Below are 12,963 nucleotides of genomic sequence, written 5' to 3' on the forward strand. Positions count from 1 at the left end.
CTTTCTAAACTTGTCCTTGAACAACACTGCCCTTTTACTTCAAATGGTTGATGATTCTAAGGAATGCATGCTTCCCTAATGTTACTGTACATCTTACAAAATTATTATTTGGCTAGGACCCCTGATGACTATGCCTCGGGCTACTAACCTCAACGTCAGCAGTTCAAAACCACCACTTACTAGATGAGGCTTTCTACTCCCATTAAAGAGTTACAGTCTCAGAAATCCATCTTGGCCAATAGGATCGCTATAGGTTGGAATCAATTCGATGGCATTGGTTTTCGTTTTTTTTATGGTTTGGTGAAAATTCAAAGGCAAGTAGATTTCATCCCATGCTTGAAGGGTGACAAAGAGTCTTAGTTTGGGGCTTCCACCAGTCTCTACCAGTGAGCTTAATCTCTCTCCTCCCCTCTTCTGCTCCCCCAATGATGTTGAGCATTATTTACTGAACATAGTGTCAGAACACTTGCTTTCCTTTTATTGAATTTCATACACCGTTTCTAATTGGATGTTCGTTGATTGCACCAACCAAACCTTGCCCTGTAATGTGAATATTTTCTTTATCTTTGCCCTATTTATTCATTTTTATGTTTACATTTTGCATTTTTCTCTTCATAATATAATACCATTATATAATGCTTTACTCTTCTCCCATGGAAAGTCTAGTGGGTCAGCTCCTATGAAGATTAACAGCTAAAAACTCTATGAACCCTCTGTCCTGTCGGGTCACCATGAATCAGAATCAATCAACTGGAGAATACACTATCACACAACAGCACAACAATGTCTTTGTAGAGATCAAGATCAATCCAAAAGATTTCACTGTATTAAAAACAGTTTTCTATTTTCCTTGCCTCCATGACAGCTAAAGCCGTGTGTGTGTGTGTGTGTGTGTGTGTGTGTGTTTGTGTGTGTGTGTGAAAAATATCCATTGGTTGTCGGTAATTCACAGCTATTCCTATACCTACTTTTCTTTAGCTAAATGATTACTTGGAACAAGATTCTGAACTTACCTTTACAATTTCTAACACTAAATGTTCCATTGTTTCTACCCTTCAGATATATTGTAAAGTAAATTGGTTTACACAGGACTTGGCAAACTATCAAGGAGCTGAATCCCTAATCCAGCCTGGTGCTGGGTTGTGTATGACCGGAGAGCTAAAAGAGTTTTAATATTTCTTAAATATATGAAAATATAGAAAATAGCAAATTTCATAACACATGCAATTCAAAATTTAGTGTCTGTAAGTAGATTGATTGAAACACAGTCATACCCATTCATTTTGTAATGTCTATAGCTGCTTTCATAATACAATGGCAGAACAGAGTAGTTGTGACATCGACTAAGGCTCACAAACCTAACACATTTACTACCTGGTCCTTCACAGAAACAGTTCTCCAACTCTGATTCACACCATCCTGAGGGCCAAGACGACAAAGAGGGTTCAGACTAGGAAAACAGTTCATTGAAATCTTTCAAGAATTGTCTGATTTGGGGGAGAATTGTCTTTCCAGAAATGCTCTTTAATGCACAGATCCCAAATTGCACTCTGGAATGGGTGGAATTACAATAATGAGAAACTAATATGATTGCATAATGTTGTAAAAGGCTGTTTTGTTGTGGATGTTACACACCTGGAAATAGTTAATATGATAGAAGTTAGAGAGCGCACAGGCAGAGTGAGGGAAAAGAGGCCCCTAAGGAAGCATTGGGAGTGGCAGCCTGTATGGAGGGGTGATTTCAACAGTCAAGGACAACTTAAATCTTAAGGCGGCTGGCACCAGATCCTTATGCTGACTTTAAACTCCAAAGTCAGCAAGCCCAAGACTCTTTTTTTGCTGACCCATTGCATGTTTATTGCCTTGTCCATGCCTGTGCAAAACCAGGCCATGCACAGAGTGGGGCCAGGTTCACAACTGGCCCTGAGAAATAGGACTAGACCCAGGATTGATTCATTTCTAACGTGGAAACACAGACCAAGTACGCCACATGTGAAAAACGCCCCGAACACAGTTCACTCAGTGGCAACCCACTCGAGTCCTCACCTGCTGTGTCACATGCTTTCTTTCCTTTCCAAATAAACTCTGCGTTCTGCTTGCCATTTGTACTCTGTGAGCCCGTTCTTTGGTTCTGGAGACCAGGAGCCTCTGGACCCATCCAGCAGTTGCAACATTTTGGCACCCAGCAGGGGGCATCTCGACAGAATAAGCCAATGAATGAACTCCAGCCCATCCTCTCCTTTGCGGTTCCCAATGGAAGGGGTCAGGTCGGCTCTGCAACTTGAGAAGCAATGGGCAGCGACGCTTGAACCTGAGCTTATTCTCAGACCTTAGCAGCTATTCCTTTCCTAAGAGAGTTCTCCTTCCACCTTTTAAAGTCCTCCGTCTGACTCTGAAGGCTGGGAGGCACAAGTGACCAGTGGTCCCACGATGCCTGACTCTGAATTCAGATTGACCCGGATGGTGCAGAGTGAATGGTCCACTACAGTCTGGCTTGAGCAAGACTTTCAATTGGATTCTTTCAGTCTCCTCTCCATCCCTCTCCACCCTTCTAGTCCTTCCTTTTTCCATGATGCATGGGGAACCCTCCTTACCAAAGGCCAGAGGGAGAAACTATGCTGGTTATTGAGGAAGATATCCCAGAGTTGTCCTTAGTGCCCAGGAATTACCTCCAAGGAGCCCCATCTGGAGTTCACGGAGATAAGTGTAGACTCCCGGGGAATGGGGGGTGGGGGGGGAGCGCCGCAGGCGGGGTGGGGGTGGGGGTGGGGGAGGGAGATCCCAGGAGGCGCTCTCCTTCCATTTCCAGGGTATGTCTTCTCACATGACCTGCACATGCAGCCACTTCTCACCCCAGGGATTTTTCAAGTACTACCTTTTGATTGCTAATTTAGCAATCCCAACATTACATCTCCTCCGTGGTGAGCTAGTTCAGATCGGGTTTGTGACAAATGGTTTGCAGGAGCTTCCAGAGAGCCCAGTGAGGCCTTTGAGAGCAAATGGGGAGCCAGTTCATTGATGGCCTTTTGTTCCCAACAACTGCAGGAGCCATCATTCCTCCCTCGACAAGTTTTCATTTTCTGATCCTAGTAATTAGATGATTAGGAGCTCAAGGGCCCCTCCAGAAATACTATTACTGGACGGATGGCCCTCCTGAGCTTCCAGTAGCTGACCTCTTCTCTGAATGGACACCAGGGATGGGTCCGTGAACCCTGGGGGAGCTTTTCAGGTAACAGAGCCTGAAATACTGAGCAAGTGTTGCATTTCTCCCTCCTGCATGTGGTATGAGGATGGGGGTAGGGGGTGGGGTGGTGGGTGGGAGGGTGGCGGGAGGCCTGTGGTGGTCATGTCACAGGGTTTCCAGTCCTGGCCACAGGGGGCGCTCTATGGTCAAAACTCCTGGCCCACAGTCACAGTTGAAGGTCTTTGCCTCTTTCCTCTTAGACGGGCACTTTTTTGTCACCGTATCTGACAAGCCACTGGGCTGCACATTGAAACATCAGTCTCTGATCCCCAGATCCTAAAGGATGCTTGGTTTTCTTTTGTGATAAGCCTTCACCCCAATATAAACTTTCCGCTGGAGAACAGTGGGCCCCGAAAAAAGCATTCATTATAACGCCATCCTTTAATTAGAATTATTTTGCAAATGGAAGGACAGGTAGTCTGAACTTCCCTATGTGCAAGCTGTTTTTGCCCTCCACGGTAATCAGAAGCTACACGAAACGCATCGTTTGGACACAGCTGGACTGCTCTCAGCCTTAGTGACTGCGGAAAGCTGGACCAAGGCCCCCATCCCTCCCCCACGCCAGCCAGAATTTCCCTGTGCGCCCTGGCAAGCCCTCACACCCAGGGCCCCCTGTGTCTGTTGGAGCCGTGAGACCCCTGAAAGGAAAGGCCCTTCGAGAAACAAAGGAGAGCTCACTAGAGCTCCACAGCGCACGCTGCAGGAGGTGGGCTGCAGAGATTTTTGTCACCAGGGTACATGCGCTCTTACTCCTCTCCAACCTGAGGCAAATTAAGACAGATCTAGGGAAAGTTCAAAGTGACCTTGAAAAGGATACAGACCTTTTCCAGAGCCTAGTCCAAACTTTTGACCTATCCTGGAGAGATGGAGTGCCCCTGCTAGACTCGACCCTGACCAGTTCAGAGACATCCAGAGAAGGACCTCAGGCCACTGGAAATGAGTGGTACATTTTAAACACATGGACTACTGAAGAATAAGTGTGATTTCTCACTGAAACCAGACTGTGCCCTGGGTGGACCAGAGTGGGATCCCAAACAGCCTGGAGAGTGGAATAGGAGGCATTTCCAAACCTGTCTCCCGGAAGGCCTCCGAAGATCCCAGAGAAAGCCCTTCAATTACCCTAAGCTTTCCACCATTAACAAGGGGAAAACCATACGGAATTTCTGGAGCAAGTAAGAGCGGCCAAGAAAAAGCACACTCCAGGATCCTCAGACTCCCTTGAGGGTCAAATATTATTTGAGGCAGGCCCAGGAAAAAAGGGGGGTCTAGGGGAAATGGCAGACGCTAGTGCTTGACTCCAGTTCGGAACTTAACAATCCCCTAAAGCTTGACAGCTCGGTGTTTCACAGCAAAAGCAGGAGCACAGGGGGGAAAGGGAGAGGAGGGAGGAAAAGGCAGAAGCCTCTGCAACAGGTGCTAAAACAGGCCGGCAGTCACCTGACGCACTAGTCCCAGACCCAGGCATCCTGCTCGCCGCTGTCTCCGAGGGAACGGGATGGTGTGCAGTCTTCGACCTAAAGCATGCATACTTGCTTCAGACTCTCAGCTGACATCTGCCGCTGAAGACCCCTCTGCCCGGTCTGCCCGGCTCGCCTCGCGCACGGGTTCAGGACAGTTCTCACTTGTTGACTGGAATCCTTCTCCGTGTGCAGAGGTCACCCATTTGCAGTCTGTAGATGACATCCTTCTTTGTGCACTTTCTAAGAGTGTCTGCTTTGAGAGTCTGATCCAATATTGGGGATCAGTACTGGCAGACGGCTCCAGAACCCTAGTGAAAGAGAGAATTGAACCCTCAGTTGCCTGTCCCCTACCCCCAATTTTAATCAGCTTAGAGGGTTCTGCTGACTATGGATCCCAGGATACAGTGAAATTTTTCTTCCCCTGAAACTCTCCTCCCTGAAGCCCAGAAACAGCAGCCTCCACCTCTCTCGGGAGCCTGAGGCAGAACAAGCCTTCCTACAATTAAAGGGAGCTCTTTAAGTACCCCTGCTCTTAGCCTCCCGACTGGACATAATTTTCATATATAGGTAACTGAAAGGACAGGTGTACTAAGGTGTACTGGGGCCGTGTGTGAGTGTGTGACAGCCTGTTGTATATGTGAGCAAGGAAACTGACATGGTTGCCCAAAGATGACTCCGCCGTCTCCCACTGGTGGCCGCAGTGGTCCTGCTAACTCCCGAGGCAACTCCACTGACTCAGGGAAGAGACTTGATGGTGTATACCTCCCACACCATCACGGGGGGTCGGGGGAGTCTAACTGTGAAGGGAAGCCAGTGGCTTTCCAACACCACCTATTGAAATACCAGGCTTTAACTAGTAGAGGGACTGGTGGTGCAAACTTCACTAAGACCTGCATGCTTCTTGGCAGAAAAAGAGGAGCCCCCATCCCCACCCCTCCACATGACTGTCAGCCGAGTCCTCTTGCAAAACCACGCTACCAGGGTTGGCCTAAAAGGCACCCCTTTGGAAAGTTCTGCTCTGACCCTTGTAACAGATGGTAGTTCTTTGGTGGAGAATGGTGTCCACAAGGCTGGAGAAGCAGTAGTGACCTTAGAAGAGACCCTTGAGAGTGTGCTCCCTTGTCCCCTGGGACCAGTGCCTAACTGGCTGAACTAGGCCCTAATTAACCTGAGCACTAGAAATAAGATAGGGAGAGAGAATCATTGTCTGCACAGTCTCCAGCCAAGGTTATGGGAATAGATGCTTGGATCCATGGCATGTGCTTGAGGTCTTTGGCCAGCAGGGACAATTACCCAGAGGCTGATCTTCCAGGAGCCCTGGTGGTTACAAGTTGGGTTGCCACCCACAAGGTTAGCAGTTGAAAACCACCAGCAGCTCCGTGGGAGAAAACTGGGCTTTCTACTCCAGTAAACAGTTACCATCTTGGACACCCAGAGGGGGTCACTATGAGTCATCATTGACCCTATCTGATAGCAGCGGGAAACCTTCCAGAAGAGCCCGAGCCCCAGCCTCAATCCTCCTGTGAACCTGTAGAGGCCTTCAGACTTTTGTTTCTAAACGATTTGCCTGACACAGGTAAGTAATCATTTTGTTTCACTTTTGTTTTTAATCCCTATGACTAACTTAAGTTTGTCTTCTTATGATTTGTTTGCTACTCTTTGTTTGCTACCTAAAGGATTTCCTTTTGTATGTTGTTGCTCTTCGTTATGCAGAGAATGGCACGACGAATTGTCACCTTTAGGCCCCGTGAAGCAAGAGGCATAAGTTTGTGACCGTCACAAGCTCAGGCGCACAAAGAGGAAAATTAACACCTTGCAGGATGTGTCCCCTCCCCTTCAAACGTGGAAGATCGCCGAGTCTCTTGCAGCCAACCTCTACAATACATAAACACCCCACTTACCGGCTGGGGGTTTTCTCCCCCTTAAGTTTGATGATGACAAATGTTTGGGTCTTCTTCCAATGACTGGTAGTTGTGCCTTTGTATGTCTCCCCCTTCCCTTTATTGGTGACAAAATCTTCTTTTCTTCAGTATTTAAAATCTTCTCTGGGGGGAGGGAGGGAAAAAATGAGAAGCTGATATCAGGGCTCAAGTAGGGAGGAAATGCTTTGAAAATGATGATGGCAACATATGTACAAATGTGCTTGACACAATGGATGAATGTATGGATTGTGATGAGAGCTATGAGAGCCCCCAACAAAAGTATTTAATAATAATAATAAGAGAACTTCTAGTGACTGGACTCACACAAAGAGAGATGTTTTCGATTTAGACTATAAAGTAACACATTTATAAGGGTTCAATCCATTCGAGCCTTGGCTGGAATGTGGAAGAAATGATGTTTTTAATGGTCTGGGCTGGCAGATGCCTTTGATTCCAACACCAATTAGAAAAGATCATTCACTTATTAGCCAATGCCACTAGAAATGGATTCAGGGCCCAACCAACTTACTGTCAGTGGCAGGGCAGGGCATGGGTCTCAGGCTTGCACTAGACCGGGGTCGGCAAATTGTGGCTTGAGAGCCCTATGGGTGGGTACACACATGCGGCTCTGGAATAAAACTGAAAAAAATTAAAATTAAAAATTCAGATAATGGTGATTTCATTTGTTTGTAAAAAATATACTCATGGCTGTCAAAGAATGTTTGTTATTGTGAGGGACAGGATTGTCTCTTTACTCTCAAAAGTTTGCCAACCCCCAAAGTTGGCAGAGCCCTGCTCTAGACTAAATCCTGGCTAGGGAAGGTAGTGTGTGTGCTCTCGCCAGAACCTCCTGTTGTTTCTGGGTGAACACTTCTCACCAAATAGAGACCAGCCAAAAAGCAATAGAGTTGACTGGACTCATCCAAAGCCCTATGTAAAAAAGCAAGCAGAACCCCCGGTAGGAAGGGCTGAAGTCTTGGTTCCCAGGGCGCGGACCTTGGCTTGGACCTCTGGGAGCTTTATTAGCTGCTTGTCTAGTTGGGCTGGCTCATTTAAACTTGTTAGAGAAGCTGGTATCTTCTAGACTCCAACAGATTCGGAGATGAGTTTTGGTGACCCAGGGAATTGGAAGACTCTCAATTCAAGTGAATTCAGAGACCCTGCCCCTGCGGGAAGTACTAGGAGCAGCAGGATGTCTGGAGGAGGGATTTCAAGGACACTTAAAATCTTGAACCAGCAGGCATCAGACCCTTAGGCTGACTTTAAACTTCAAACCCAAGGCTCTTTTTGTTGACCCGTTGCATGCTTAAGTTCCTGTCTGTGCCTGTGCAGGACCCAGCCATAGACATAGCATGACCGGGTTCATGATTGGACCTGAAAAATGAACCAGACCTGGATTTGTCTATTCATAACGTGGAGACACAGACAGGCCAAGTACACCACCTCTGCTAAAAACCCGTCCCTCGCTGTCATGGAGTCAGTGCTGACTCATAGCCATCTCCTGTGGGTTTCTGAGACTATCACTGTCTACAGTGTAGAAAGCCCAGCCTTTCTCCCTTGGAACTCCTGGTAGCTTTGAACTGCCACCCATGTGGATGGCAGCTCACTGTGTAGCCACTACACCACCAGGGCTCCTTTGATAAAAGCTTCTAGACCCAGTTCAATCAGTGGCAACTCACTGGAGTCCCCTCCTGTTGATTCAGGGCTTTTCCTGCCCCCCTTTCCAAATAAACTTGACTTTCTGCTTGGCCTTTGTGGTCCGAGCCCTTGGGCACATCAGAGCAGTTGCAACAATCTGACAGGCAAGCCTGAGGATGGGCCGGATGGGGCGTGGAAGGGGGTCGACGACCAATAGCCTAGCTCTGCTGAATTTGGAGGTGTGACTTTTGCAAAGGGACTGGGATGAAGGCCTTGTCACTTCACGAAGCTGATGCCAGAGACAACCAGGAGGAGTCCCCAATAACAGGACTCTGGAATATTTATCTTTTTTTTTGGTGTGTATTTTTCCCCCTACGGTTTTATTGGCATGTAATTGACATATCATACAGTTCAATAGTTCAATCACATCAAGAAGAGTTGTGCAATGATCGTCCCAGTCAGTTTTACATTGTCTTCATTCTTGTGCTGCGCATTCTCCCTCCCCTCCCCTGTCGTACGCCAAGGAACCATAACCCAGTGACTGTCTGTAGATTCACCCGTCCTGGTTTCATATAAAAAAAAAAAAAAATTAAAAAAAAAAAAAACTAACAAGAATATAAAGTAAAACAGGTAAACATTCCAAGCAAGCAGCCGTCTCAGTGAGATGTCAACTAAGACCACATGGAAGAAGCACACCATCATCAGTCACCACAGGATTGGAATCCATATAATCCGAAGTGGAAGGCGGAATCAGTCTCAGAGCTTAAATTGTGAGCATCCAGTGTGCAGAAGGCGATGGATGATAGTGGGAGCTCAAGATTCATTTGGGGAACTCAATAGGAAATAAGCCCCTGTCTAAAATTGAGGGATGAGAAGAAAGTGGTCACTAAACAGAGTACTTGGGAGAGAGGAGTACAGAAGATCAAAGGCAAAAATTGGACTTGAACAGTTAAAACTTTGTCAGTAGATACCCCCTATGATTCAGGCTGGACCTGATCTGGTTTTCAAAATTTTCTGCATTTTTGGTTTGTATTGTTTTGCTTTGTTCATATTAGGGTGTATCTCAGAGGTGTTATGTTATTGGAGGTCACCCTCTTGAAGTTGTGTTATATATTTTCCTATATTTTGGAATATGAAACCCAGGAATGATAAACCTTTGAGGCCAGCAAGTAGAATAAAGGTTTTGGAGGGAAGGGGCTACCATGGTGCTGGGGTAACAGGGAGACGATTTCAAGGAGTCCATGTCGAAAAGAATGTCTGATTGTGGTAGCAATTGTACAAGTCTACTTGACATGATTGAACTATGGAATGATACGATATATGAATACCAATAATAATAAATTTTAAAATATTTCAATCAGAAACAAAATATTTAAAATATTAATATTTTAAAATGTTAAAATTAAAAATAGAACAAATTTAAAAGCATCAAAGAGGAAGATCAAATGACAGGGTGCTAAATTTTAACCTACCTGCATCTGCAACGAATCCCGTCTGATCGTAGCTGAGGGATGTGAATAGTCCTGTTATCCCACAGTGGGCACTGTAAAGTCCATTAAGGTAGATGTGGTTAGGTTAAAATGTAATCTCTTAATATTTAATCTCCTTTTAGACAAATTTTAAAGCTGTCTCAGTTTGTTTGTTTTTTTAAGTGGAGGGGAAATACACCCATTGTCTTTTGACTCTCCCTCTGTGCCCGCTCCACCCCAAGAAACAAACTGGCTGCCATCGAGCCACTTGTGACTTCTAGGGACCCAGTAAGAGGGTGCAACTGCCCCCGGATCGGCAGCACTGTAAGTCTTTATGGGAACTGAAAGCCTCATGTTGCTCCACTTTAGAGGCTGAAGGCTCAGCTGCTTCATTGGATGCATGAGATTGAATTTCAATGCTTCTATTTACTAGTTTTGTAATCAGAGGAAGTTCCATAGGCTCTTTATGTCAATTCACAGAAAACGGATTCAGAGAGTGATTTACTGACTTACCAAATATATGTCTCTTTGAACTATTTAAGGAGCTCAGGTTGGTGCGATGGATTAGGTGTTAGACTGCTAAACACAAGGTAGGGGACTCACATCTACCAGCCACTCCGTGGGAGAAAGACGAGGCTGTCTGCTTTCATCAAGAGCTCCAGTCTCAGAAACTCTAGCAAGAGGATCCGAAACCCTACGGACCCTTGTGAGAAACACTGCCGACACCCCAAGACCGTTGCAGTTCCTCTTGGTAACTGGCAGGTTGATTTGAACTATACCCGAATGGGTCTCCAGACGGAGAACTGGGGCACACCACCTTATTCCATAAGAGGTTACCGATGAGTAATCAAGAGTGTTTACTGACAAATGCTCAAGAAATCCAATCTGTACTCACTTTACCAAGAGGGACGCTTTATTAGTTGATACTGTAGAAATTAGGGCCCAAGTCTCAGAAGATAAATGGGTCGGTATGCCTCAGAATGGTTCCCTGCGCGTTATAGATCAAGTAGTGAGGACTGTGAGGGTCCGTGAGGCTGGCGCAGGACCGTCCAGTGTGTGGCCCTGCTGTGCACAGGGACCCTCGAGTCAGAGCCCACTCCATGGCCCCGAACCACAAGAAGTCTGAGAGCACGAGAACTGACCATGATGGTGTAGGTACAACTCTTTTTTAAAGTGATAACAATGGAAGTGCATTTTTATATCAAGAAACCTACTGTATAAAATGATTAAAAATTAAAAAAAGAAAGAAAGCTACTGGGGAAAAAGATGCAAAATCCCAAGGTTGATCAATGACTTACCATGGGTGAAGGAGGAATAGTTTTTGCTTCGGTGATATTGAGTTTATGCTAATGGTACAGGGATAATATGGAAAAAGATATCAATAATGGTTGCACAACAGAATATAATCAATGGGCACTGAAATATACATGTAGAAGGTGTTGAGTTGGAGAATGCGGTGTGTATATTTTCACCATGGTTAAAAAAAATAATCATTACACTAACAATGAGGACAAAGAAGAAGAAAATGTTCTAAAATTGTGGCAATGATTGTACAACTCTTCTTGATATGCTTGAACTATTGAATTGTATGATATGTGAAAGAAGGGACAATAAAACTAATAAAACAACAAGTTTGAAGTCTCCCCCAGACCCCCCACCCCGCACCCCTTCCTCACTGGCTGAGTACTATGGTGTTAGTTAACAATCTTTCCTGGACATCGCCTAGTTCCTTCATTTAAAGTTTCAACCCCCCACCCAACTCTTGATTAATCTGATTCACATCATAGCATTCCCCAGATGGCTGGGTTCTAGTAATAGTCTTATTAGTTATCAATTTGTGCTCTGGCTACTTAGTAATTTCTGGGCCTTTTGTTCCCTTAATTGCTTCTCACACCCCTTTTCAGAAAAAAGTAAAAATGAAAAAAGAAAATTCAGCCCTCCCCTGTCAATTAAAAGCTTTTGTACTATTGCCCATAATCCAGAATAAAGTGTAGATCTCTGCTTATGAAACCCTGTGGATCATTCCAGCACCAACCAGCCCCTCCACACAACTCTGCCCCAGGGAAAAACTGCATAAAGTGAGTGGAAATGAAATATCTGTGGAAATATTTTGTGATGGTTAAAGTGCTACACAAGTCAAGATTTAAAGTTTTTATGAAAACAATTTTTTTTCTAATCATTTTATTAGAAAAAAAATTTTTACATCTTTTTTTTTTTTTTAGCCTTGAGTCATGTGCCCCATCAGCAAATGAAGATCCCAAAGGCTCCATTCCCACAGGCTTTTCCAACCCACGTCACCATGGTCGACTCCTCAGGCACATTTCCAGTCCATCTGACCTGATCTGCCAGCAGTACTGCCAACAATGTTCTGCTGCCTTTGTTTAGGCTCTCGGTACTTGACAATGCATGAGGTTTGCTTTGAAGCTCTGCATAAGGTTTTCAGTGGCTTCGTCCTCCAAAGTGGGGAGCCGAGCCCTGCTTCGTTGTCTGTTCTTAGTCTGGAAGCTCCGCTGAAACCTGTTCACTTAGGGTGACCCTGCTGGCCTTTGAAATGCCGGTGGCATAGCTTCTAGCATCACAGCAAGGCACACTCAAGACAAATGGCATGGCTAAATTCATCAAGACGCACAATGCTGTTTGAAATAAGATCATACCTATCAACCTTCTAGGAAATCAAATCAATCCAACTATCATTCAAATTTATACATCAACCACAAACGCTGGTGATGAAGTAATGGAAGAATTCTACCAGACTTCCATCAGAAATTGATCAAACATGAAGATGCATGAATAGTTATTGGTCATTGGAATGGAAAAGTTGGAAACAAAGAGGAGTGGATAGTATTTGGAAAATACGGACGTGGTGATAGAATGAAGCTGGAAGTCTCGTGACAGAATTTTGCAAAGCCAATGACTTGTTCTTAGCAAATACTTTTTTTTTTTTAGTGATACAAAAGGCTACTCGACAGATGGACTTCCCCAGATGGAATACATAGAAATCAAATTGATTGCCTGTGGGAAGACACAATGGAGAAGATCAATATCAGCAGCTAAAACCAGACCAGGGGCCTATTGTGGAACAGACCATCAATTGCCCCTATGTACGTTCAGGATAAAGCTGAGGAAAATTAAAACAAATCCACAAGAGCCAAAACACGATCTTGAGTCTATCCCACCTGTATTTCTTTCTTCTTCTTTTTAAAAAATCATTTTATTGGGGGCTCATACAA

The sequence above is a fragment of the Echinops telfairi genome, unplaced genomic scaffold, assembly GCF_000313985.2.
Source record: "Echinops telfairi isolate 266 unplaced genomic scaffold, ASM31398v2 ScPeMD7_2;HRSCAF=8, whole genome shotgun sequence".
Lineage (NCBI taxonomy): Eukaryota > Metazoa > Chordata > Mammalia > Afrosoricida > Tenrecidae > Echinops > Echinops telfairi.